The sequence below is a fragment of the Centrocercus urophasianus genome, unplaced genomic scaffold, assembly GCF_019232065.1.
Source record: "Centrocercus urophasianus isolate 14NV4802_14NV808 unplaced genomic scaffold, USGS_Curo_1.0 seq_16, whole genome shotgun sequence".
NCBI classification, from domain to species: domain Eukaryota; kingdom Metazoa; phylum Chordata; class Aves; order Galliformes; family Phasianidae; genus Centrocercus; species Centrocercus urophasianus.
Genome location: NW_024884711.1, coordinates 9,120,630 through 9,148,445, shown reverse-complemented (window position 1 = coordinate 9,148,445; position 27,816 = coordinate 9,120,630).

Genomic DNA, 27,816 nt, shown 5'->3' with positions numbered 1-27,816 from the left:
TAACGTGGCTTTAATCTCCTGTTCCCTCCTGTCTGTGTGCTGTGAGACAAGAGACAGATGAGCTCAGAAGTCAGGGGGCAGCGAAGCTGCAGCCCACAGCTGCGCACTTGTCAAGTCTCCTCAATCATCCATTTGATCACACTGCTGTAGAGATCAAAAAACCTCTGTGCACATGGAAAATCCCCAGGGAGACAGCAATTGAACCTATTCAGAAATGTGCGATGAAAGAGAGGAGGTCTTCTGAGGAAAAACAATTGCAGGCCTTCCACTGATAGAGCAAGTTCTTGTTTAATTTAAAGGAGTTTGCTAGTACACTTATGCCAGTATAACTGCAACGGCACATGCTGCTGCTGGCATTATGGCTTATAGTAGTAGGAATCATCAGAGTGGTTCTTAAGTGGAATGATCTGTACTTCTAGTTCCTATAACTGTATTCAAAATGCTGGGTCATGTAGTTATGCTGCGACATAAATTTAGATGTGATGAAAGCCTAAAAAAGTAAATAGGTGGGTGTAAATGAAGAATTTTCCAGGCAAAGTGCTTCTTCCCACAGTCTTTTGTAGGATCAGGCAGTATGAAGATGATGTGCAAACTCAGAAGGAAAAGGAAAATTTCACACAGCTTTTCATCCTGGCCACTTGAAGGACAACCATTGCCCTTTACAGTCATGATGTTGATCTGCAGCTAGGTCATTACCAATTCATCCAAACTAATTACCAATTAATTATAAATTTAGAGCTCGTGCATACTTGCACGTATGAATTCATACTTACAGGCTGAAATACTAAACTAGAATAATTTTTTATTCTTTGTGGCATTTCCTTCAAAACTGTGATGCAAAACTACAGGTTGCAGATAGTCTTCTGATATTTTGTGTTGGTCTTCACAGGCTAACAAAAAGAGTATGTTCCTTTAACTGGAGAATCCTTACCTCAGAGTCCTCCTTTGATAACTTCGTTCACTCCTCATCTAGGTAAGAGCAGCTACTCCTAAATCACTGGTTGTGGTATGCCTTACTGAGCTTTTATCACCAACTCTCAAAACAGTAGTCTGAATTAGTACTCACAAAGAGGACCTTTCAGGATGGTGTTGCAATCATCATCTGCCCAAACTAGCAGTGAATAAATAAATACTTCCCCTCCAGAGCTCACTATTTCTACAATAGTTCCCAGCAAGGAAGTTAATAATGTAGGTAGTACTACAGCCCAAGATACCATCGGCCTTCTGGGCAGCAAGTGCGTGGATCATGTCCAGCTTTTTGTCCACCAGGATCCCCAAAGACCTCTTCTGCAGGGCTGCTTTCAATGAGCTCTTCTCCTGGTCTGTATGCATACCTAGGATTGCCCCAACTCAAGTGCAACACCATGCATTTGGCCTTGTTGAACCTTATTAGTTTCCCAATTTTCAAGCTTGTCCAGTACCCTAAAATGAAAGCTAAAGGTACTGCCAAGGTGTTCAAGTCCAAAGATAGCCTCAAGTACCCTAGAAAAGCCTGAAAACTCTAATTAGGCATAGATAGGATTTTTTTGCCCGGAGCACCTTCCCTAGAGCAGTTCTCAAGAATGATCCAGTAAAGCAGTACAGAAAATGGCATTCTGACCTGGGAGTTAGTATGTAGATTTTGACAAGAAGAAACATGGATTTTTTTAGTAGTTCAAGTGCATTATCCTTTCCCGGTTTGTTTTGTATTTTTAAATATTTTCCCTATTTACATGTCAAAAATATCTAATTTTTGATATATTATTAAAAATCTTAAGTAGTGTGTTCACACTTCCCTCAGTTTCCTTCTCTCCTTCAGGTTCCTTTTCCTGTTATCTGAACATCACTGTCACTTGAGCACTGGGTTTTCTTTTGTTAATATTTTTTTCATGTTGTTTAAGCACACGGTGGCTATCTAGACAGTGAAGGAACATAATGGAGTACACTTTCAGCATGGACAATTAGCTGCGCAATTCTCATTAACAGTATTGGGACTTGCACTGAAAATTTTCCTCTATAAATCTACCAGCACAAAGCCTTTCCCCTTATGAGCAACAGATGGGTTTTCCATAATGGCTCATTACCTCCTTGCTTTGTCATGCTGCCAGAAATGAAATATAAAGTTATTTATGGTTAGGGAAAGATGCACAAGTCACTGTAGATCATTCTTTGCCATCTTTTATAGTTTATCTAGTTAGTACTTTAAATCTCCCAGGACTTAGCAAACTTGAGAAGATGACAGAGCACTGCCTGTGAATTAAGATGAGTGTCCTTCTGTCTGGTTATTTATCCTGATGGTCTCACATCTCTGGGGTGATGCTGTAGTCTCCACTGGGACTGGTAATTTGGGTGTTTCAGTGGAAAAGAGGCCATTTCTCAAAAGAAATTTAGTCAGCTGTGACAACCCATTTCTGTGAAATTTGACTAGTAGGGGCAGAAGGCAGTACTGTTTCACTGTGTGTCATAAATTTGAAAAGGTAAACAAGTTACATGTCAATATTCCTTATTAGAAAGTGGGGTGGGGAGGGGGTCATTGTTTTGTACACCGGTGATGTCATTCCTTTGACAAATGATGGCAGTGGCCTTGAAAGAAAGTTTTTCTAATGTGGACAGTGCTTTTATTTATATATATATATCACATTATTAAACTCTGCATATTGTAGTTTATACCATAGGCATACTCACAGATTGACTACTATCTTGAGAAATCCTTGCTGGAGACTTGCTCCTACTACAAATGTATTCAGGTCACCTTTTGTAATGTATTCACAGCAATTAATATGTCTTCAGTGTTTGTACTTAAAACAGAAGGGAAGTTGAAGACAAGATTTTTCCCAGAAAAAGATTATTAAGAGAATTAAATCCAGCACATCTGTGAGTCTTCTCTGAAACAGGTAGGTCTCCCAGCAGGTTGAGAGATGCACTTGGAGTTCTTCTGGCTTCCATTTAAATATATCTAATTCAATGTGCCTAAGTACTTTTCTAAACATTGGTACTTTTATCCGTATGTTCCTGGTCTAGAGCTTTAGAGTGAAGGCTTCTTGGACTACAGCTTTTGTTTCTTTGCTCAAATTGCTCAGGCTTTGTTAAGGAACTATGTACATGGGGGAAGTTCAGTGAATTAATGCCAGTAGCAGAAGAAAAGTAGGATTCTTTGTGCTGAAGAGGTAGTAAGTGTATTGTGGGGTGACAACATATGCGTGGCCTAGCAAGACAATAGTGGATCCAAAATCTTGAACTTTTTAATGCAGTTCTTGCCTATGTCCCAGTCTGGCAAACATGGTAATCTACTTATAGGCCTAGGAAAAGACCATCTCTGATTGTAATCAAAGTACTTTCTGTATGTGTTACTTTGAAATGCCCTTACAGGTCCTAGTCTGTAGGAAATGCCTTGCGCAGATTGTACAGTGTGTAAGACACACATGATCACAGGATGGTCTTTCTTTTCTCTCAGTGCTGATTAGCACTGGATAATAGAAATTGTGAAAGCCACTTCACTGGCTGGACACACTGAAGTAGTCTTCCTTCTCGTTGTTTGTACAAATGAACTCTTGAGCTTCAAACCTGATGAAGAGCCTCGCCTGTGCACAAAGACAGGGCTATAACACCAAATGCCATCTAAAGAGGGTGCTGCTTGTTCTCAGATGCTTCATTAGGAACTGATCTGTGTCAACTTGACTACCGGCTAACTTGAATGACGATGCACGATGTCTGTAAAAACAAGTCCTCTTGCTTCTTCATTGGGTATATGCAGTCAGATGTATCTCTGGAATCAAAAGCTGCATTAGTTTTCAATTGCTATTATCACTATGTTCTTTTGCTCTTTGTTGGCTTTTCTTGCTCTTTATTTATGATTCCTAAAATCAATAGACTATTTCTAAAATATTTTTTATTCCCCTGAAATTGGCAGGTGATGAGAAACCGAAAAACATTAATGCAAGATTTCATGTTTTGTTGCTCTGGAAAAGTTTAAGTCCCATTAAAAATTTTTTTTGAACATGAACATTTAGACATTTGGGATCTACAGTAGTCTTGCCAAGCTATGAGAGCTATCTTGTCTAAGCATTTCATATGCCCAAGATAGACAATCTCTCTTAAAAGGCTATTTTCTGACTGTTAAAATAAGACAGATTTTATTCAGTCTAGAGCACACTTCCTTACCTTTACTCCTACTCCACAGTTTTAAAGATTTTGGATTGTGGTTTTGTAGTAATTTCTGTCATGTTTAGTGCAGAAAAGAAGAAGGCATATCTTTGATTCAATTTCTCCCAGTGTATGGGCTGTAGTATTATTCAACCTCACAGTTACCTTGTGTCACCGCAGCTTGGGAATTCCACTGAAGCATGATCAAAGCCCTCTTTGTCCTTTGGATTATGTTTGCAATTCATCATGTAAGACCATCTCGCTATGGACTTAAACTCTGTTGCACACAAAAGGGAGACTATTTCTACAGCAAATGTTCCCTTTCTTCACTGCAGAGTTATAGTGACTTAGAAGATACCAATTTTATGTCTGTTCAATATTCAATGCACGTGTCAAACTACTAAAAAAAAAAAATGTGCATGCCTGCACTAGTTTTTGAAACTATCCAAAGAAAAGGCCACAGGTTATTGATTTTTTTTTCTTCCTCAGTTTTATTTCACAAAGCCTATTCATTAACCACCTGGTAAATATTACAGCATCTACAGCTTGACTTAATAAATCACTGACCATTTGATGCTTCTGAGGCTATTCGACTTCAGGTTTGCAAGTCCTGCTTGCCTGAGAAAAATAAATGAAGGAAATGGGCAGAGGAGGCAATTAATAATTGTGCATGGTGCTTTAAAATCCAGATGCAGTAAAATGGAAGCTTGTAATGCTGCCCCATCCTTGCTGCTCCTGTTACTATAACAGCAGCAGATGATGACATTGAAGTATTGAGTATGACAGGAAAAAAAATGTCCAGGGAAGGTTTTCTTGTAGTTATTGGTATAAGGCAACAGTTTAGGACAACAGTATTTGTAGATCAGGCAAAATTATAAGTTCTCCAGGCTTATGGGAATGTGACAGTTACTCTGGGGACACAATTCACAGCTGTCACTGAGGAGAAACTGCTTGATTCTGACACACAGAGCTGGACTCTGGATCGTATCACCCAAGCATGTGTGGGTCCAAACTAAATGTCTGTGTATTACATAAAGAACAAGGATATAAAGAAAATGAGAGTCAGTATGACAGAGTGAATGGACAGGAATGTTAACTATATGACTGTACCTCTAATGTGCTCCTGTTTCATCATGGGTGGTAACATGGAGTTCTGTGAAGCTGTCTACTACACTAGGATGTCTGCAAAAGAGGCAGGTCATCATTGTGCTCATCACATCTTCAACCCAGCTATCTCCTGCTCGATGATCTTGTCTTGAAGTAGTTCGTTTACAGAAGACCTGCAGCAGCATTATGGGAACTAAAACCACTGTCCCTGCCTTCATCCCTTCACCTTATTCTTTTCTTTAAGCAGTGAAGTCAGGTTGGAGTCCATCAACTTACTGGCAGGGATGTAGGAAACAGAGCTGGGTTAGTCAGGGAATAGTGCCCTTAGGATGAAAATCCAGAGGGCTTGAACTTGAGGGTTAAATGGCTGCTTGAAGATCATTTGCTTTCATGTTGTTAAATTTGCATGAATAAGGCAGACTGGTATAAGTCTGTTCTGTAATATTGTCAGCAGGTGTCTTGGGGTGGGCTGGAGGAGGGCTGCTTACAGAGGAAAGCTCTGATTCTGCACGCGAATTCTGCAAGAGACCCTTCTGGCTGGGCAGATTCAGTTACAAGGCTGGGGTTTACATCATCTGACAATGTTTTATCTTTGGATTTGATGGACCTGATGTCAGGTATCTGGTTTATGCATCACTTTTTTTTTTTTTTTTTAATAGACTGGGAGAAGACATTGGTTACAAAAACAATTCTTTTCACTGTATGGTAGGGATTGTTAGGTACAGAATCTGGTCTGAAAGTACTCCCTGAAAGTTGTTAGCAGGAGGCCCTATCCAGAGTTTACAGAAGTGCTGTTGCAATTGTCTGTAAGGCACTTTCCTGTATGCTTCTGTCTTTCTCATTTGACCCTATGCTCATTGTTCAACTTTGCAAGTCCTATACTTATTACAGATGAAGTCTAGTTGCAAGAGATGACTTCAGCATGAGGTGCAGATAGCCAGCACTTGTAAAAATTTGGCAGCAGAGTAATGCATGACTTGCCTTCAGGTCAAGATGAAGTTGCTTAGCAGATGAATCTTCTAATAGGCAAAACTCTACTGAACTGTAATATTTGAAAAGTAATGATACTGTCATAGCTATTGGGCATTTCTCTAAGGATCTCAGATCTTTATAGATTTGTGTTGTCTCCTGACCCTGTGAAGCCTTGAGTTTATAGATAAGTCCTAGAATGCTGCAGATCCCTGGGCTCACAATGCGAAATATTGTGGATGTCTTCTTTTTTTTTAGTCCAATGGAAAACAGAATTGGTGTGTACTGACTTGTTCTAACAACTGACTTGGTGCTGAGTGTTGTATGAGTTGTTGGCCAAGATCAGAAGAGCCACAGACAGAATGACAGCCTCAACCCACATATATGTCCTCATAATATAGCCATGTTTATTCCTGACATTACTCTTTAGCCTGAAGCCAATTTAGAAGAATTAATTTAAAGCATGGGGTGAATTTATTTGATGGAAGAGGTAGAGAAAAGGCCCTTAAAATATTCATTAAATAGCTTACTGGATATGAGTAGCTTGCTAAGTATGAGATGGCGGAAGACCTGGAGGAAAGCAAAGATAAAAGAGAAACTCTAACTGCTGAGGTGAGGAGAAGGCAAGTATAGCTGTGTCACTGAACTTAACTCTTGCCTCTGATAGTATCTTCACCATGAGGATGTAGTTAATAGTTACAGACCCATTTTAGTTCTATCTGTATCCAAAAAGGAAGAATTCTGTGCCACTTAGAGAAGGGCTGATTATAATGGTGAAGCTAGAGTTAAAACACAGAGCAGTAAGAAGCTGGATTATTATAATTTTTAAATTCTATCCATTACCACATACTACATGTCACAGCAACGCTAATTAGAAATGCGGGAGCAGAGTCTATCATCCCCATTAGCAATCTGGAAAGTTTGTGTATGCCGATAAATCAACTTATTCCAGACTCTCATTAATGTATGTATTTTAGCTTTTGAAATACTTGTTTGTGGCTCACAAAATAATTCTAAGGTGATTATTTATCTTGTTCACAAAGCTCAAAATAACCCCTCAGACATTCTTTGCTATATAGATGTGCATTGGAACTGTTGATCATGGCTGAAGCACTGATTGATCACCTGAGGCAAGCACTGAGTCAGCCATGGTGCACAGGTGAAGGCGATTCAGCTGTGTGATGGAAGGGCTGGAGCCTGGCTGCACCTCTCCTAGACCCCATTTAAGTGCTGACTGCCACTGGGGAAGGGTTTCTTTCTGGAGATCTCTCCTTTGTGGAGTTTTTCCTGCAAACCTTGATTTTTGGGTACAGGTGAGCGTTCTTTCCCTGTTTGTCTCTTTTACTGTTTTCACTATGATAATCTTTTCAGCTGAAACACCAGCTGTAACATGGTATGAAACTGATAAAACCTCGTGAGATTATCCAATGTGCCAGGAACACATATATTTATATATGTTCTTATATAAATTCCTTCCACTAGTGGCTTAAATCCCAAAGTAATTTTTCTGTAGTGTGTGCATTGCTGTTATTGTTCTGAGCTATGTTTGGTTGTGGATTTTTCATTTGGTCTTTTACTTTTTTTTTTTAATTCTTCTCTCCATTAGGAGAATGGTATTTTTAAACACTTCATTGTAGTGTGAATTCCCTGAAATTGTTTGCCTGTGGCTAGTTACTTAATAGTGCAGTTGGTGCCATGTAATCAAGTATCATAATGTCATTCAAACCTTAAGCTAGGATCTGTTTTTTTGTAGTAGTAGTAAAATATAACATTAGAAGTTACTTTAACCTGTAATTTTCTGAATTTTAAAAATGCTTAAGTTATTTTAATAACAGAGTTTAAGTGGAATGTTATGATAACATGGTTAGAAAATCATGCTGTTTGGGATGGAATCCATCTCCTGGTTTGTGATGACTCGCCTGTTGTTTATGCTGAGTTTAGTCTTGCTTAGGTCAGCAAGCCTCTCATGGCTGTCTGTTCCACTGCTTTTTTTGCCAACTTGTCATGTTTCCTTTAAACTGCTGAATTAGTACCCACTGAACATTATGCGTTTGAAGGAAGTGGAAGAGTGACTGAATCTCAGGAGTTATACCAAGGAGCTGAAATGTATTGAGCACTGAGCTATCTTTTTATAAGGATGGTCTACCCAGGTGTGAGGGGTTTTTTTTTTGCTCTGGTAAGGCAATAAAAAGGAAGCAAACTCTGCTTTTCCTCACTTTCAAACTGTTCTCTAGGGAAAAGAGGTCAAGTTCTAGGACAGTCCCCTTGACTCATTGCAGGTGTGCTAAACTTGCTTAAATAAAAGTTGAAGGGGGAAAATAATAAATGTACTTATAAAATTGCTGCCTTTTAAGTAGTGTAGACTGTATTTAATTTCCGCAGTTGCAGTCAAAGTCTATGCGACACCATTCAACTCCAGAGGTCACAAAGGAGTGTTAATCTTTTTTCTAACACTTGTCTGCTGTTGGAAAAAAGCAACTTTGTCAAATCAGAACCTTTTGTCAAAGCTTCTAATGACACTTCCTTTTGAAAAATCTCGGTGTAGCACTTTCAGTGGTGCTGACATTGCTGTGAATGAAGCAATCTAATATTTCATTTCACATCTGTGTTTCAGTTTTTAATGTAATTTTCAAGTTCATGCCAAAAGGAAATGTTCTAAACAAGAAAGAAACCCTTGGTGAGCACCCCAATTAAAACAATCACGTGGCTTATTTTCTGTGGTAGAAATTACGGTGTTTGTGTTGTTGTATTGGTTTGGTGTGGGGGTGTGGGTTTTTTGTTTAATGAAGTTATGTATTTCTAAAGATGTGAATGACTTTGATGTGCACTGACAGTTGAGCATATTGTCAATTACTTCAGCACAATGCTGTTCTGCCTGCCACAGAGAATAGTGGCAGTCCAGCAGTAATAGTTGTGACACCAGGTGTACATTCCACGTACCTTTCAGTTACATAGCGCTTTTATGACAATATAAACAGTTCTCCAAAAGGAGAGTAAGCACTATAATAAAACGTTTATTGGGCTACATTATATCATGGTATATAATGTTTTACACCTTCACAAACCTTCTGGTGAAGCAGGAGCACGTAACTTCTCAAATTTATTTAAGGATGCCAGACAATGGAAGATTCTTGTTGTTAGAGTAAGGTTTTGCTTTTCATTTGTTAGATCCATATATCTTTGTAGTGACAGTAGTACTTCCAACACAAACTGTATGGCTTCAGTGTTCACACTTTGGATTTTTGTGTATCTTCATCTTTTATTTTTTTCACCATGCATTATGAACCATGGTTAAATACATCCCTTTGCTTTGGAAAGCTGTTTCATTTTTTTTTGATTGTACAATTTATTTTCTGTGTGGCTGCTTTCTGGAGCATTTGCAATTGTTAACAGACATTAACAAGCAGCGGGCAGAATATGGTATGCAGTGTATGTATACTTATTGCTATTGCAACCCATCACAAGAGCTTCAGGAGGTGAATGGATCTCTTTTGATTTCAAGTGAGATCCAATGCCTGGCACTGTGTAAAGGGTTTAGTCTTTCTGCTCTTTCTGCTGCTTTTATGCCTACCTCCACTGCACGTGAAGTAAGTGTTCCTACGCATTTTAGCTAGACAGAAGGATTCAGTGCAACTGCTCAGTCAAAGTCAGTCCTTAGTTGACCTAATGCTGAACAGAAGAATTCTTCCCCCTGCAGTTACATTGAAAATGTTATGTAGTAATGATCTATTTCCTCTGTAACAAAGTGAGTGCCTGAATCAAAGGAAAAAAGGGCTTTCCCCAACTCAGAGTAGCTCCCAGAACTACTTCTTTGTGGCGTTTCATAGCCAGCTGTGGATTGTTTAGGCAGAAATTGGGCAGAATCAGCTGCTGCAACACCTGCTACAAGATCTTTGATCTCTCTTGCTGTGACAACTTTTGAGCCTTTGGAAGTTCGCTCATCTTGAGGACAGGCTACAGCCAAAACTTCATTTATATCAGGGCTCCTGATAGATGGAGTGATGACAGTTTCCAGGTGAATCATTTATGTGGATGCCTAGTTTCATTTTCAGACTGTTTAAGGTTGGGTAAAAGCAAATCTCCTCCTGAATGCTTTCCTAAAGTGAAATACGGAGCAGCATCCAACTGTTGTTATAACTGGGCATTATGCATTCTTCCAGCTTGGTCAATACCACGCTTTGAGTCTGCTTTGCTTTACTTCACAGACATGGTTGGATAGGAAGATATAGCTGTAGTTGTTGTTGTGCCCTTTCCCAGCCAATACACTGTATTTATTGTAGGGCCAGGGACCTGGAGGCACAATGGGTTGCTGCTCTCCATGCTCTGCTGCTCAGTACTGGTTGGTTTGTAAAACAAACCTTAGATGATGCTCAGTGCTGTTTCTCCGGCTGATTGGTAAGAGTTCTTACTGCTTGCATGCTATCTAGGCAGGCATTTATTCTCTCTCAAACAGCCACTTTTACAGAAGCGTGAGAAGGGTGGTTATGATCCTCAGCAGAGAGTTCAACAACTGCTTTAACTCCCTTGAGCTTATGAGGTGAATAACTGATTCAGTCAGTTTCATGGATACTTAGGAGTTGCAGTGGGACACTGGATCCTGCGTGCAATTAATAGTTTTATCGTGTATTGGAGTCATCCCTTGCTTGATTTATGCAGGTCTGGAGCTAATGGAATAAAGATGAGTGTATTTGCCATATGAAGTATGAAAACTCGCACCATTCTCTGTATGTACTTTTCTGCAAGACAGTCAAATTCTGAGTCCTCTAAGATGCATTACTATAATGCAAGGGCTGGAATTTTAGTTCTTGTTCTCATCATCCTTCCTACTCCCAAAAGTAGGAAGGAAAAAGCCCAGTGCTTTTAACAGGGGAGGAATATTGACAGATTAAAAAGCAAAACTTGGAACCAGTAGAGTTCTGTGTCTTTTTTTAATGTGTTCCTGAGTACTTCAAGGACTGTGATGGAAAAACCAAGAACAACTGTGTAGTTTTTTAAAAGTGAAATCCCTTGTGCCTTTGCTCCTTTCTCATAGTAAAGAAGTACATTGTCAGCTGATACTAAATCCTGTAACTCCAACAGTAAACAACCTTTTAACCAAGCAGTTAATTGCAGTAAATAACTGAAATTACAGTTATGTGACTCACAAATTGGTTTTGTAACCTACAGCTGGGAGAAAGCAATTTTGGGGATGCTAATAAAATTTTTCTATTATGAACTTCAGGATTCCAAGAATGCTGAAGGTTTTTCTATAGCATCCTTAGTCATATGGTGAAATTCAGCTCTACCTTGGACTAGAATCCTATCTATGGAGAAATATGCTAAGCTTCAGAACCTACATAAATATGTTCAGCAAAATCTCTAACATTTATAGCTAGAAGAATCTATCTAAGGAAGCTGTGAATCGTTCACATGATTCTGATTTTATGAAATGTGATTTGATGCCTTATTTGCTTGTGAAGAGTGTTGTTGTTACAGCTTGTCTTTTAAGTTTACTTGAAACTGGTAGGAAAAAAAAATGAGATTGTCTAATGTCATTTAGCCTGACTACTTTTTTTTTTTTTTTTTTTTTTCTCTCTGAAAACAGAACTTTCTCAGAGCCTTTCATCAGCGTAGGCAAAATTGAACTTGGTTACCCTAAAGATGAAGGGCAAAGTTCATCCAGTCATAGCTGGGGACAGAGGATAAGATTAATTTGAGATACAGATAGTTTTGGAAAAAGTAGATTTGTTGTTCCAGCTGTTGTTAAGGAAATCTCACCAGTGACAGTTGCTACTGTTGGAATGGGGAATCATCTCCCTGCAATTGCTGCTACTAGATCTATCCTAAAACCTTCTGGTAAAATCACCAGCCTGTTTTTTGTGATCCTCCCTAGGAAAAAGAGAGGATTTTGTCTTCCATTGCGCTGCTTCTATATTCTAACCTAATCCTTCCAACCTTTTCCCAGTCTCACTGGGTAGCAGGTATTCATCTATTGCTTGGATTATTGTTTTCCATGCCTGGAACCATCCTTTCCAGGAGCAGACAAAATAGGGTTTTGATGAAGGGGCTAACAGTATGGTCCTAACAGGACAGTAATCCCTCCATCAGAAATTAGTTGTCACAGAGAAGTATGGTCATGTTATCTTATCCCACTGCTATTTTCCGTTAGTGTATTTCACCCAAAGAATACCCGTTACGAGCAGGAACAAACAAAACCTATTAGGTAAAGTTCATTTAATAAGTTGTTCTAAAACAATCCTTGACCAGTTCTGACACCTATTTTGTGGCTCTAAAGACTTCAGTACTGTAAGGCTTGAGTATAGGTTCAGTGGATATTAAGCATGGATTCTCAATCTTTCTCTGTTTCCAAAGCTAATTCTTAAGGTCAGGGCCTGGAAAAGATGGGGTTCTACTGGTAGCTGCATCTGTACAGCTGGAGATATTTGAAATCTGGAAGAGAATCACTGGAGAATTGCCATCTGTTGACATTTTTTATGAACAGGAACTTCTCTCAGGCCTAGTTAAGGACACTTGATCTAATCTTCAGGATACGATAAGATGCTTGTGAGAAGCCTTTCAGCTCTAGCTGGAGTCTCACAAGATTCTAAGTTCTTGGCTCCCTGTCATACAAAGCTTTTCTAATCACTTTGGCATCATTTTTTCCTGTCTGGGGATTTTTTTTTTTTTTTGTAAACTGAACAGAGTCTGAGTAGTTCTGTCCCAGTACTTTCTGGCAACCACAAGAAAGTGTTCTTCTGTGTTGCAAGCCATATTCCAAGGTTTATCAAGAGAAACAAAAAGGAGAAAAAAAATTCATACCTTACAGTTTAGCATTTCAGAACAAATCATTAGAGTTCACTTATTTATGGTGTTCTGAATACTTTCAGTAAATCTTCATGAGAGATCTTCATATAATGACTGAATTTCAAGACTGAGATTACTTTTTGACCAAGGGATGAAGTGTTTCAAATTGAAAATATCAAAATAAGATGATTCTTGAAACTGCATAACATGTATTAACCCTAGTCTTTCGTTGCAACACGGACTTGCCTGTTATCTAATATTGTTTGGAATTTCCTCATGATAAAATCATAGAAAATTCCCAACCAGCTCTAACAGTGACATTAATTCTTAGTGTCTATGTTAACATCTGACAGTGCCTAACTTTAAGGTGAAAGAAGGTAAATGAAGACGAAGGTTCTCATGGCTAGGGAGAGATAAGGAAATTGTTACCAGATTAATCTATAGTGAGAGAAATCAGTTGCTCGAGAAGATATGAGTTTCTTAAATCAGTATTTAGCATATCCATGTTAGATCAGAACTCCAGGAACTCTCTTTGGTATTGATATCTCACATTAGTATCTTTTTGAGGTACTGACAAGGGGGGGCAAAGGGAGGAGGAATGGAGAAGCCTTTTCTTGTAAATCAACCTGTGTATTTTCAGTCCTTGTTGCAAGAAATTTGATGCCATGTTATGCTGGGTTCAGTTGCTCACACCAGCATGGACACAGTAACAAAAATTGTCTTGCCAAACTAATTTTCTTCAACATTGAATCACATTAGCTGAACATCTGGCGCTTCATGTTTTTCATCAACCTGAGTCAGACTTTTTGCAAATGCTCCAAGTATTGGTACCTGTAAGAAAACATTAAGTGAAAACTGGAGTGGGCAAGACTTTTCAACGAAATGTAAATTTGACTACTAATTTAGCATGTAGACCATGCAGATCCTTATTTATACCTGTAATATGAGCACTTCTAAATAAGTTGATTTGTGTTGATAATAATCTAGAGATGTATTAGAAGTACTTACTGCCTTATGAGGAATCGTTTTAGAGGAAACTAAATTTGAAAGACATTTTGCTTAGTATCACCACTGTTACATGGTAAACTAGATAAGCCGCACAGTGATGGATCTACCATGATGCTGACGGGAAAGGTAAGTCTTTTTATCCATAGATTTCAAAAATATTACTTTATTCTTTATCTCAATACATTAAAATCTACTCATCTCAAATATGTTTCTGAGTCAAAATTGCTCCTTGTTTTGAAAATAATGAGTTAAGTTGGTTCTGGACAAACATTTGTCTTATAATTAGGGTATCACATTAACTAACATGTTTGAAGTCTAGGCTCAAGGATGCTGTAAACAACAGCTGTCATTAAGTGCCCAGGAGACAAGGAATTGTATCTTGGCGTTACAGATGGAAAACAGCTACTGAGGCTGCATATTTGCTTTTACATTTTTTTTTTTTGTTCTCTCTGTAGTAGAGAAAATAGCTTTTCTAAAAGCAATAGAAGAATTCTGTGATTCAGCCAGGAATAAAGCTCATGTCTTCTGCCTGCTAGCCTTACAACCTTTTCAGCATGCATCCCTACAAAATACCTAACCTTTATACTACTTCGTCAATTTTCTGTATCAGATCTTTGTTACACAGCTCACTTAACCACAAGACTACCATGCTGGAAGTCTATTATTTTTCAGGGCTTTGAAATCTGCTTTCAAATAACCTAAGGTTTTCAAGGAAGAATCTTGTATCATGTATTACAGTATCTTTATAGCATTTGAGTAAGCATAAACTTCCATATTCCAGATTTCTTCTCAAAAATGACAAATTTCCCCCAGTGTACTGATATGGTAAATTACAAATGTTCTCTTTTCTTTTTTTCCTCCAATACTTTTTAGAAACGGGCATATACACAAACTAGTCAAATTTTTAATCTCTTCCGACTCCTACTATGCTTTAGCAAAGGCAAGATACTTGATATGGCTCACTTGTTGCATAGAAACCAGCCTTTGAGAAATGTAACTATATAAACTGAGAATTAGGACTATGCCTTTGCTGAGGGCTCATTAGGATTGCATGCTGAGAGTGCCATCTTAATTAGAGATAAACCTAACCACCTGAAAGTAATTCACACTGGCAGCCAACTGTAGTATTTTCCAATTTTTGATTTGTCTGGGTTCCATCTGCCAGCTTTATCTTAGCAGTAACTCATTCTGTTGACATCAACAATGATGTCTGTAATATCATGAATTGCCTCTTGTCTCTTGGGTACAATCAAGTTAGACAGTTCTCTTCACAGCATGACTCTCTGATGAACGGGACTGCTGGCTATGAAGAGTCATGATCAAGGTAATGAAATGTGAGACATCAAGTAAATGACAAGACATGCATTAAATGACTACAAAATCTAAAATTCCAAGAATTGTTGTTAAGATGTAGGAGAATACGTAAAAAATAAACAACATTAAATGAGCAGAGCATGCCCTTGCACTTTCTACCATCACTGAAAGTAGACTGAACTGATACACTGATTATTTAGTGTTGTACTTCCCTATGATTCCTAGCATCTGTTGGCACCTATTTCAAAAGTACTTAAAAGAATCTGTGTTGGTATAACCCACCAAATGAGCATTTAGACCTTGAATTTAAATTCTTCTAATAGAGAAAAATGCACTGAGAAAATCTTTTCTGGCATTATTATGCTTATACAAATGAATGTTTAGTACAAAAAAAAGAGGTTAAGTACATATACTTAAATTGTTTTTCTGACGGAACGTTGATTATGTCTGCATAAGAAAGCCTACAAACTCAGGAGCTTTAACAGAACTGACTTAAATTCTGAGCAGAATAAAATACAAAAATATAAGGTCAGATATTCCCTCTTTTTTTTTTTTTTTTAAATGAAACCATAGTCATGATGCTAATCTATGAAATCCTGCAAAAATGCTTGTGGTGTTATCAAACTGCAATGCAGGCAGATGCATCTTCCTCACCAACCAGCCAGGCTAATAGGAAGTGAAAATTTGCAACTTTTTGAACTCTGAGATTTGCTTAGTTTTAGCTTTGAATTGACACAGTCATTTTCTGCTTCCATCTTGGATGGTAGGGATTAAAATTCGAGATAGCCTCACACAATGTGGAAGAAGCTGATTGAAAGTTTTCCCTCAGGACATCTCTCTTCTCCAGTTGTTTCTTAAACTCATATTAATAGAAGAATTTAGTATTCTGTTCTTCTTGGCATGTTAGTTACTATTGCTGAATAATAATGCTTTGTCAGGTATTCAATCTTATCTTTCACGTGGATACTTCCAGCATGGTTTTCCTGCTTATTGTACCTGGGGTGGAGCACGAGAGTTGGCTTACGACATGAAGATGATGATGAAAGTGCTTGTAGACAACATATCCAACTGAAAAAGCAGAGGGATAATAAATAGAAAAATAGCTATTGACAAATTTTGGCTAGACTCCTTTGCATTGATATCTTCAGAGAGGCTTCACATCATTTTTTATAGACTCAGTGTTTCTTGGTAATTGAAGACTGATCCTGAACAACAGCAAAATTGCTTGGTGTCCTTTAAATGTCACTGGTCTTGTTGGCTGTAGTAGTATTCTGAGATTGGGGGCAGAAGGAAAAGAAATCTAAAATAGTTTACTCATACTGTTGTACATTTAGTGTCCTTTTTCAGCTGAAGTGCCCAGTTCATTTTGCACTGCTTATGGGGATGACTCATGGGAAGGAGTGGCATACACCATTAAGTGACTTCTGCAGCAACAAAATCTTGCAGACTCTGTAGTCTGAAGTTTTCCCAGATGATATTAAGGTCTCCTCAGCAAGCAGATGCTGCACCACAGACTTGGTCAGGTATCTTTAGAGCCCCGCTTCTCAGATCTAGAACTCTGATCTGCCCCCATGACCTGTTGCTATAGGTGGTATGTAAGACACCTAAGGAGAAGCAGATTATTTTGATCCATCAGGGTTTCTAACAGGGAATCTGGTCTTAATTTTTTGTGCACAAAATATTTCATTATCTGTAATTAATGTGCTTATTTGTTCCAGTACAAATATCAGTTTTCTTAAAAATGATTCTCATGTGGAAATCAGTCTTGAGCATGCTTCTGCCCAGAATTGTTCTAAGTTTACAATTATCTGATAATTGTTTGACAAACTGATTCAGAAATTCTTGACTACAAGTCCTGTCAAATTACCTGACTGGTCTGCAAGCCAATGGAGAGAACAACTAGTTAGTAAAAGTGTGTCATCTGGTGTATCATTCTAATCCTTAAAATAACATCGTCTTTGACTTTATAAATTAGAAAACAATTATCACACATCAAATTCTGTCTTTCAAAGGTAAAATAGCAATATGATTGCTTACAGGTGTGATATAAAACAGACTTTCTCACTGTTCCAACTCCAGTGGTTGCTGTACTATAGAAAAGATACTGGGTAACATTGCTTTCCTTAGTATGTGTATTTCACGTTAGTAGAAGAAAGACTCTAAGGCTACGAATCCCAAGGCAGAGAGCACTGTCATTTAAATGTTACTACTGTAGTTAGGCTTTGTTTTTTTTTCCTAGGTTTGTTCTAAATTTGAATACAGTTCAATATCTGGTGCCAATTTTAAGTATACTGCCAGATTCACTGAAGTCTTAAAGGCTGATGTAAAACATTGCCTACACATTTTGCTAGTCTAAGCAACCTACTTTGAATAGATAGGCTTATCAATGTCTCTATGAGAAGATGTGTCACTTGACTATCATCCTCCCTTGACCGATTCCTGACTGTTTTGATTAATTAACTTATAGCAGCATAAGTAATTGAATATTTATGTTCCCTCACCACTCAGTTACACCTCATCCCTCTCTTTAAGAGGGATAAACAATGAAGCAGAGTAGACAAATGTTTATATAGAGATTGAAATTGGCCAAAATTCCTAATAGTTTTGAAGAAAATTTCTTGCATGTTATGTTCTTGGGGACGAGAGCAAATACTGCATTTTGTTGAAAGAAAGCCAGTCATAACAATGTAGAAGATCACCTCACTTAAGCTTCCAAATGAAAGCCATCTGCGAAACTGTTCACAAGGAGAGTAGAAAGCCACAAATGGCAAAACAGAAAAAAATCTTGGAAGGATATTCATTATATGAACAGGAGTTCATATCATAAAAAGCATTAGAAAATGGCAAAGATGCTTTTTAACATTTAACAGTAGTATTTGGAATTATGAACTGGAGGAGCTCCTGTCTGCTCTTAGCAAACAAGAGTTTCCAGATTCAGCATTAATTAATATAAAGGTGCAGATGTTGAGGCAGTTGTGGAAAATACACTGAGTGCTGTAGGCTGCCACTGACATCGTTGTATTTGCTCATAGAGTTGTCTACAGATCAAAGCTTGGGTTTGAACATATTACATCCTTTCTTGATTTTGTTCATTTCTTTCTGGTTTTGAGGGTCTGTCCACAGGAATGTATGGAAGTCCATGAGCATCAATCCATAAATTGTGAATGATGTGGAAGTCCTGTTCCGTGAACCCTTCCTGATGTTCTCAGAGCTGGTTACTAAAGTAGACTCAAGTTGGATCTACATCAGCCAACCACAGAAGAGGATTGGCATTGATTTCTTAGGGAAAGACAAGTTCCTAAGGACTAATCAAACACAAAAATGAAGCAGAGCCCTAAGAAAACAAGGCTGAAACTGACCTTAATGTTGTGATAATTGTAGGAGCACTCTTTTCCACAAGGAGCTTTCTCAAACTTGTCTCAAATATACTCTGGTCTTGGTGCTTTTTGATAATCAATAGTGTGTCCAATAGTGGAAATTCCTCAGACATGTTGATGTCAGGCCAGGTACTGCGTAGCTTGGTTGATTCTGTATTTGCACAAGTTAGTCTCACAAGCCCTTCCATCTCTACTCCTTTCTTTTTATTCCATGAATTGCTATGCAACTGTCTCTTCATCCATAATATTTCCCCAAATGGCAGCACTAGTACGGAGGCAGTAGCCAGAACAAGCAACTCCAGCTGGTTAGTTGTTTTGCCCCTGTTTCAATGGAAACTTTTCTTTCAACATTCCTTTAATGAAATGCTCAGCTTGAAATGAATGTAGATTAGAAGAGGAGTTCTCAATTGCATAGACCTTCAGGGTTCCACTATTATTCAGTCAAAGATTACTTTTTTCTTTCCCTTCACTGAAACACTTTGATTGTGTGGGTAAGGTTAGGCAAAATTTCCTTTTAATTGTGAGCTTACCAAGATGTTTTGAGCCTACTGAAAAGGATTTGTAGAGTCATGTTCTGATGTCTGTCATTTCTGGAATTCAGCTAACACGTCTCCCTCTACTTCTGGCCTTTAAAAAGTTGTCTATGACAATTCTTTCATGAGAAATGAGGGAAAAAAAAAAAAGCCACGAATAGCTGAAATATTAGAAGAATTACTCAGATGTAAAGTGGATAATCTTACAGAGCAATGTGGAATTTCTTTTTTTCCCCTTAACCTCATTTTATGAGGCTCTACTGAGGTGTATACAATGCAGCGGCTTTTGTAGGCAGTATGGAAAAACTTCTAAAGGTAGGATTAAATGTTTGATACTGTTCCCATTTGGAGGAATTCAATCCATAATTATTCTTTGTAATGAAACCAGGAGAATTTGATAGTGTCTGCTTCAGACAGGATCAGAAAGCAGTCTGTTATTGGCCTGGTGGCACTTGTTCAGCGTTCTTCAAACCGTACCATCTTTACTACCAAAACCAGCAGTTTATTTAAACATTTTGAAAATGTTGCATTTAGGACAGCTGCAGGAAAAAAAAAAAAAGCCCAGTGCAGTACCACCGAAATAGAGCAGCTATTAGCAGCTGTTTTCTACAGAGAAAGCAAGAGGCACTGCCACAGAGATTTATGAAATACTGTTCTTGACGTTCAGCTTTCAGATCTCAGTCAGACTCATGTAAAAACTCAAATGCTTTTTTGTCATTTGTACCTGCTCTTCAGAAATCATAAAAAGGAAAATGGACCATTTTCACTTGTGATTCTGCCTGAGTGCCTGTACACAGATTGCATTGAAGCTGATCTGAACTACTCTGCCTTTGGATGTGAATTTAAATAGATCTTTTATAACCACATTATGTGATTCAAATACACGGTCTTTGTAGTCTACAAAATGATGGGTTGTTTAATCTTCTCTCTTTTCCCCTGAAATATTACTATAAACAATAGGTTATTTCATCAAGCTGTCTTTGACACAATACGTTTTTATTGGGATTCCAAGAATTTAAAAGTGGATGCTCTCTATTCCATTTCTGAATGGGGATTTGATCAAGTGTCGAATCATTTACTGAGTACGAAATGATCAGAAGTTGCATAATCCTACGGTATCTGTAAATTAATGAGATAGCATAAATAACATTTTTGCAGTTTTTCAAGCTCAAAGATTCTTTAAGCTAAAATATATATACACATACACATATGTATTATATATAAAACAGCAGAATTCATCTAAATCCTATTGACATCACTGGAGTTGTAGAAGTCTTCAGAACAGAATTTCTCTTCTATATCCGTGCCTTAAACCATTGCAGCCATTTAAACGGAAAAAGCTAGCACTAGAAAACTGCTGAAATTTTTATATATTATTGCTCTTTACTGTGGTTTTTTTTTGTTTTTGTTTTTGTTGTTTTTTTTTTTTTTGTATTTCCATAATAACAAAAAATTGGGAGAGTTAAGGAAGAGTTGATTATTCATGATTTTGTGAATATGGGAAAAGGAGGAGTTTGGCAGTTCCCTTTCAGACCTCCTTGTCAAAGCACATATTGTAAAAATAATCTGAACTGTATCCAAAGGCAAACATAGGAACTGAAATTTTAACTCATTGGCAGCGGCATTAGTAGACTCAACACAGTCTCTAGGGTTTGGATCTATTTTTCTTGTTTTTTAACTGCAATAATAAAGCAACTAATATAGTTTCAATTCATTTACCTTCTGTGGATTTCTGCTTTAATGATGGAAATTTATTCTCTTACTTCATAATTGAAAGGCCTCAATGATGTAAATCAAAACTCGTATGTATTTTAAGAGAGTGCAGCAAGTCCATAGCACTCTATGCACATATAGAAACACAGGTATGTCTATATATGTATTTCACAGTGCACTTTATACCTGCAATTATTAGGAGTATTCTGTGTGTGTTTATACTCTGTCTTAAACAAAACAGTAACTTCTCTTCAAAACTACTGCCCAAGGATCTCTTAGAACTGTTCAGTTTAGTTGGCATTCTAGATGCCAGTGGTCGCTTATTCTGCGAAGTGTATTTGTAAACAAGAAAATATCAAACAAAAATCTGTGAAAGCAGTAACTAAGCTACATATATTACAGTTTGTGTTTCTTTGGCTTTGTTTGGTTCTGTTGCAGAGATTGTTTGGCCAAGAAGTTAAACCTACCTATTCAGTCTCTTGTCTATCCTGCCACTGCCAAGATAGGGGTATTTTCTTTCTGGTAAGGGGAGAGTAGATAAAAAGGCCATGGAAAGTACTGAGACACACCAGTGAGGTGTGGAAATGGATGAACAGCTGTGGTGGTGGAATGGTGGCAGCAGTTAACAAAAACATATTAGTAACAGACAAAAGCCTAGGCTGCCAAGGAGGCATTGGCACGACAGAAGGTATTTGCACAGACCAATCTTTCCCATCTTTTCTGTGGTTGAGATGTACTTCAGAAATTTGGCATTGTGTTTCCATACATGGATCCGCTTCAATTAATTCTACTTCTCCACTTGGAAATTCTGATTATCTCCTTGTCCCATGACTTCCCTGTGACTGCCATTGCTGTCTTCAAAATAGCCAGAAAGCACCAGACACTGCTCTCCATTCGGACATTGAGCTTCCCTTAAGAGCTGTTGCTTATCAGTTCTCTGTTGTTGTCTCATCAAGGAGAGCCACGTGTCTCGCTGCGAGCTGGTAACAGGGACCATTCTCTGTGGCTATGTTTGCCCTGTTGGCAGATTTCTTTGTACTGGATGAGGAAGGTGCTGCTCATGCTCTGTTCAGAAGCCCAGTTGATGGTTCTCACATCTCAGACCCCAAACACACAAAACATTGAGAATGGGCTGCTGCAAAAAGACTAGATGTTGTGCCACAGGCTGGTAATAACAGGCAAGCCATATATCACAGTAGCAAGTGGTGAGAAAATGAGCAAAATACCTGCAAACAATGGGATGTTGAGGGTGAGGAGAAGGATGATTTTATTGCTGGTGCTTCTTACAGCAGGGGAACTGTCAATCAGATTAACCAGGCTCTGGCTTGTTTAGCTGTAGTTTTATATAATTTCCTCATATCAGCTTTCTTCTTCTTTATACAAATGTAAATAGCTGCAGTGTGTGAGCTGACACCCTTAGCCGGACTAGAATGGCAGTTCTCAAGATTTACAAGAATTCCTCAGGCTTTCTTTTACTGTTGATTAAGCTGGAGGGTCTATAGCCAATTGGAACTTGCTTTGATCTATGTGACGCATTCCCTGCTCTCCGGTTTACCTGTGCCTCTTGTCCCTTGTCTTCATTCTGAATCCTGCACTGACACTTCACACAGATTGTGTGTGGTGTATGTCACAGTTTTTCCATACTTTATTCCTTTAAAATTCAGAAATGTGCACCCTGGAGTTGTACATATTCTGCCTTCCATAGTAGCAGTTGAAACTCAGCTAATAATAAAGCTGTACAGATTTTGCTTGGTCTTACGGAAGTACTGTCCTTTATCTTCGTCTCTTTTGATCAGACTTAAATGAGAATGCTATTTCCTGGGAAATGTCATACATCTTGCTGTCTGGATTTTCACCCAGACTACAGCTCTCACTTGTAATACACAATTCAGTCTCTGTCAATCAGTCACAGCTATCCAAATTAAACTAGGCAAAATGATGGACAACCTGCATTCTCTGAAATCTGACTTTTAACCTGCTTTTATCTCCGTTAGAAACAGCATGAGAACTCCTCAACAGAAGAGGAGGGAGGGAAATAAAAGTTGTTTGGCTCAGAGTTTTGCTCTTTCTCAGTCAAGCATTGAAAACTATTGTCCAAAGTACACTGAGAATTAGGGAACAGCAAATTTGTGCAATTGAAAACAGTTATGTAAATTGAAATGCCAAATTTCCTGTGCCAGATGCAATATGAATTCACTGTAGGGCAAGAACTATCATTAGAGCTCCCTAGGAAAGGAGCTAGAATGGCGAAGTAATGATTTTAGGGTAATATGCTGATGTTATTTGAAAGCTGGGATCGGGATGCAAACATTTGTGCAGCATTTTGTTTTACGCAGTCCCTTGTTGATGCAGCTGGTATTCATTTTAATAGCACTAATCCTTATGGACTCATTTAGTACTCGTGTGGATGTCATATACACTTCCTGTAGGTGTTGTGCTGTGATGAAGCACTGGTTACTGGACACTTGAAGTGTTATCACATTTCCTTTGATTATGTAAATTTCTTCATAAGCTGTCACAATAAAATTCTTCCTGGAGTGTGTTAGCAGAAGCAGCTGTATGTGAGACCGTTGTATCAGCAGTATTTGAATAATGTCATGGCTATGGGGATTCGAGAGTAATAGACCAAGCATTCAGTTATCCTGTCAGTAAGTGCAATTTGAAAGCATTTCAAAAAAACAGTCTTGACTGTATGTAAGAATACAACAAGTGGGTGGATTTTGTCAAGGTAGCATTTTTATTTGTTTTATAAAATTAAAATCTAAAAAAAAAAAAGCAAAGGATAGGCAAGGCAACCGGTCAGCACTCACTTAATCCAGAATAATTCTACTTTCCAACTTTTGTGTGGATCGAGGGATGCGAGTGAGAGAGTGGAGCACTGTGGTTTGTGCAGCTGGATGCCTGTTCGTTGTGTCTTCAGAGATTGGCTTGCCTGTCCTATGTATTTGTGAAGTTTGCAAGGGCATTAATTCAAGAGTAAGCATTGTCTTGAAAATTTTCCAAAAGCCTGACTTCATAACGAAATAAATAAGTCTTGTAAAGTGATTACCTTGGGGTTTCTTGTTTGCTTTTATGTTTGTTTGGTGTTTTGTGTGTGTGCATTTCTTTACATAGTATGGCTTAGGAATGTCTGACAAAACTAGATCTGAATGGGCTGGAACATTTGGTTATATAGTTTGAATTATCACTGCATTTGGGAAAGTACTTGTTTGTTAGAGCTGCTTTTAATATGTGGGTTTGCCTCAAAAATCACTGCCATTTACACACAATATAGAACTTTAAAGTCAGACCTATTGAAATTCTGCTACTCCTTAATATCTGCTATCATAACAAAAGAAAAAAAAAAAAGTGTCATAGCTTTCTCCTACAAACCATATCCTAGTCTGCTAAAATTTCTCACCAAGATCTTCCACTAAGAGGGAAGAATCATAGAATAACCTGGGTTAAAAAGGGATACAGTGATCATCTCCTTTCAACCCCCCTGCTATGTGCAAGGACACCAACCAGCAGACCAGGCTGCTCAGAGCCACATCCAGCCTGGCCTTGAATGCCTCCAGGGATGGGGCATCCACAGCCTCCTTGGGCAACCTGTTCCAGTGCCTCACCACTCTGTGTGGAAAAACTTCCTTGTAATATCCAACCTAAACCTCCCCTATCTCAGTTAAAAATGGTTCCCCCTTGTCATATCACTATGCTAAACAAGCTCAGTTCCTTAACCTTTCTTCATAGGAGCGGTACTCTAGCATAACAATTCAGATTAATATAAGCATAACATATGGGGATTCAGGCTACTTTATGTGAAGCTGGTTCATAAATGTTTTACAGTGTATCACTTCCACCTAGTTTTTCAATCTTATTCTTTGCATCCACCTGTTTCTGCTGGAAATGTAAGGAGTTAATTCTGTTAACGCTAGTAGTGTATGAAAGCCTATGAGATGCTCACAGCAAGGCTGAAGCCCTTTAAAGTGTCAAAAAATAAAAATAGAAGCCTATTGTTTCTCTTCTGCATACATGTGTATATATTTACAAAATGAGAGAGGCTGAAAGATCATTTGTTCTGTAAAGCACTGCTCGACACAACTGAAATATCACCATGGTATGAACTTTGTTTTTCTCCTGAAGCCAAAACATAGAATCACATCAGCCACTACTGAAGAAAATCAACTCTGTCCCAGATATAACAAAGGTAGTGGGGAAAAAGTCCTGGATACATCTGCAGCTGTAGAGGAGGTGTGTGTTGATGGTGCAGTTTGTGATGTATGAGGTGATACAGGTTTTCAAGCACCAAAACTTTGTCAGCAAGTCCAGCAGGAGTTTTGAAAGTATAGCCATGCTTGTGTAGCTCGAGCTGCCCTTGTAGCAAGCTTGAAAGTGCCAGCCGTTGAAATGCTCTTGAAAGCAGGGCTTAAAAACCCACCTGCTGGCAGAAGCAGCCTGCAGCTCCTCATGGCACAGCGTGTAAGTGAGGCAGATCAAATCACCATGAAAAACTCATCCCCTTTAAGTGGCCGTGATATTGCTTATATAAAGTATTACTAAGTGTGTTTTCGACTGTTTTTGTCACTGTGTGACTGCTGAGAACTGAATTAAATTATCATTCATTCAGTCACTCATTTGTGTGTTCAGAAAGGCAAGTTAAATGGAGTCCTGCAGCCCTGAAATGAATAGTTTATGCTCTCTTTGGTGATGCCAGTTTTCTGAACTTATGTTCTTCCACGAGCTCATAGGGAGATAGTTCTGATGAAATTTAGGTCTTGCCCTTGTATTTCCAAAGTTCCAAAACACAGTTTTGTCTCATCTTTTTTTTCCCCCTCTAATGTAGACCTTACTGTGAGGGGAAAAAAATGAAAACAAAACCACATAAATACTGCAAATACAGCAGCTGATGACCAAACTAACAATTATAATCCACAATTAATTGTTGCTTGTTGATTTGAGTCTAGTGGCTTTTCTTTATCTGATATGCCCTTTTGTACTCATTTTCTCTTTGAGGTAAAGGATAAGTTACGCATAATTTTATAGTTAATTTTTCCTTCCCTTTCCATCTACAGTCTTCCTGATGGTCCAGAAAAATCAGAAAGCAAATCTAGTACAAACAAGTACCTATGGATGGATCTGTTTTTGTTTAACTGTTTTATTCCTGTGACTACTACGACTTGCCCTCTCTGAATAACAGCTCAAATGAAGACCTCAGTGTGTGTATGGTTATGTTTTCATATGAAGGAATGTGTTACTTGCTGTGAGAATATATATTGTTTTAGCATTGAGGTAATGAGATATTATTGCCTGTTAAAAACTGTTTTTTACTTCTAGACTGCTTTTCAGCTTTCTGGTTCCTGGGAAAATAGCTGAGGTCATAGAGGGAACTTTGCATAGCACAGTTGGATTATAGTGTCAAAAAGGAAATAATGGGGTGATCTTTCTTTTACATTGATCCTAATTTGCTTATTTTTGCTGAGCTGCATCTCAGGTCACCTGTTAATGGGCTGCTGCCTAAATTACCTTTGTCTTCAAGTATGTGAAGCTAATGACATAATTTTTCACTACTGAGTTTTATCAAAATGATTCTGATAGAAGGGACATGCCTGTGACTAGAGCTATTTCCTTCCCAAATAAAGCACCTTACACTTCTTCACATGCTTGAGAACCACTGAACAAAATAGTATTTCCATTAGCAAATTGGAACAACTCAACATATTTTTCTTTGTGTGTGCCTGAGATATATTTGCTATCATCAAGTTTTGTTACTTCCTAAGAGTGCTGATCTCTAACTGACAGGTCTTCTGGGCTACGTTTCAGTATTATGTCCCAGCTGATGCAGATAAAAACAAAACCAGTGTTGTCAGTAAATCCTTTCCATTAGAGAGACCTGCTTCCCAATTGAAGCATATCACCCAACCTTGGAAAACACATGCCAGATTCTCACAGAGCCAAATGAAAAAATATATTTAAAATGGTTATTAGCTAAATATATTCAAAGCTAATAGTCTCACTCTCTTTGTAGTATATACCAATAAATTTCCTTTCCTGGGGCAGTTAAAAATATGATTTTACTCATAAAAATGCAGTGCACTTAACTTTCGGCATTACCAGCTCTTCTTACCTAGACTTTCAAAAGAAAATAATTTCAAAACCAGTTGTCCTTGTTTCCATCATAGTTACCCAACTGGAATAGACAAAGAAAATTATTAACTATCTATTATGGAGATTCATTGCATGATGTGATTCAGTGTGGGAGTGTGGATTAAGTCTGATAGCTTCTGATGGCATATTTTTTTTTAGTACCTTTTGCCTACCTGATCTTTGCTTCACTACACACCAAAGTAGCTGTTTGGTGGGTACTTAAACTTGGTCGGAAGAGAGAATCTCAGAAAAATTCTGGATGCTTCAATGCAGCAATGGTTACAGTTTCTTAAATGAACTACTATCTCAGTCTTCACAAAACACAGTCTCAACATCAACAGATCTTGCGCAGTCAAGATCAGTCAAAGGCTGGACTTTTCCACAGCAAAAAATATTAATCATCAGCAAATACTGTATTGTTACTGTTTCTTAATCTACTCAGGAGTCTCCACCTTTGGCTTTATCTGTTAAATATGGCAGATTTGTCTCTACCTTCACTTCTTGCAGCAGAAAAAGCTGAAATGGTCAGGATCTTAAGGATTGCAAATATGCTTACAGGTAGGATCTGACAAGTAGGTGTGGATTATCCTGGCATTTTTTTTTTTCCCCAAACACCAACCAAACAATACTGTCACTGTCCGTGCTCATGGCATCTGGAGTTTCCCAGTTGTTATGACTAAGAGATAAGAAGAAGAGTTATTTTTTCCTGTAGGATAATTATTTAATGAAATATTCAGAAAGTCTTTAAATCTCTGGAATCTGAATTA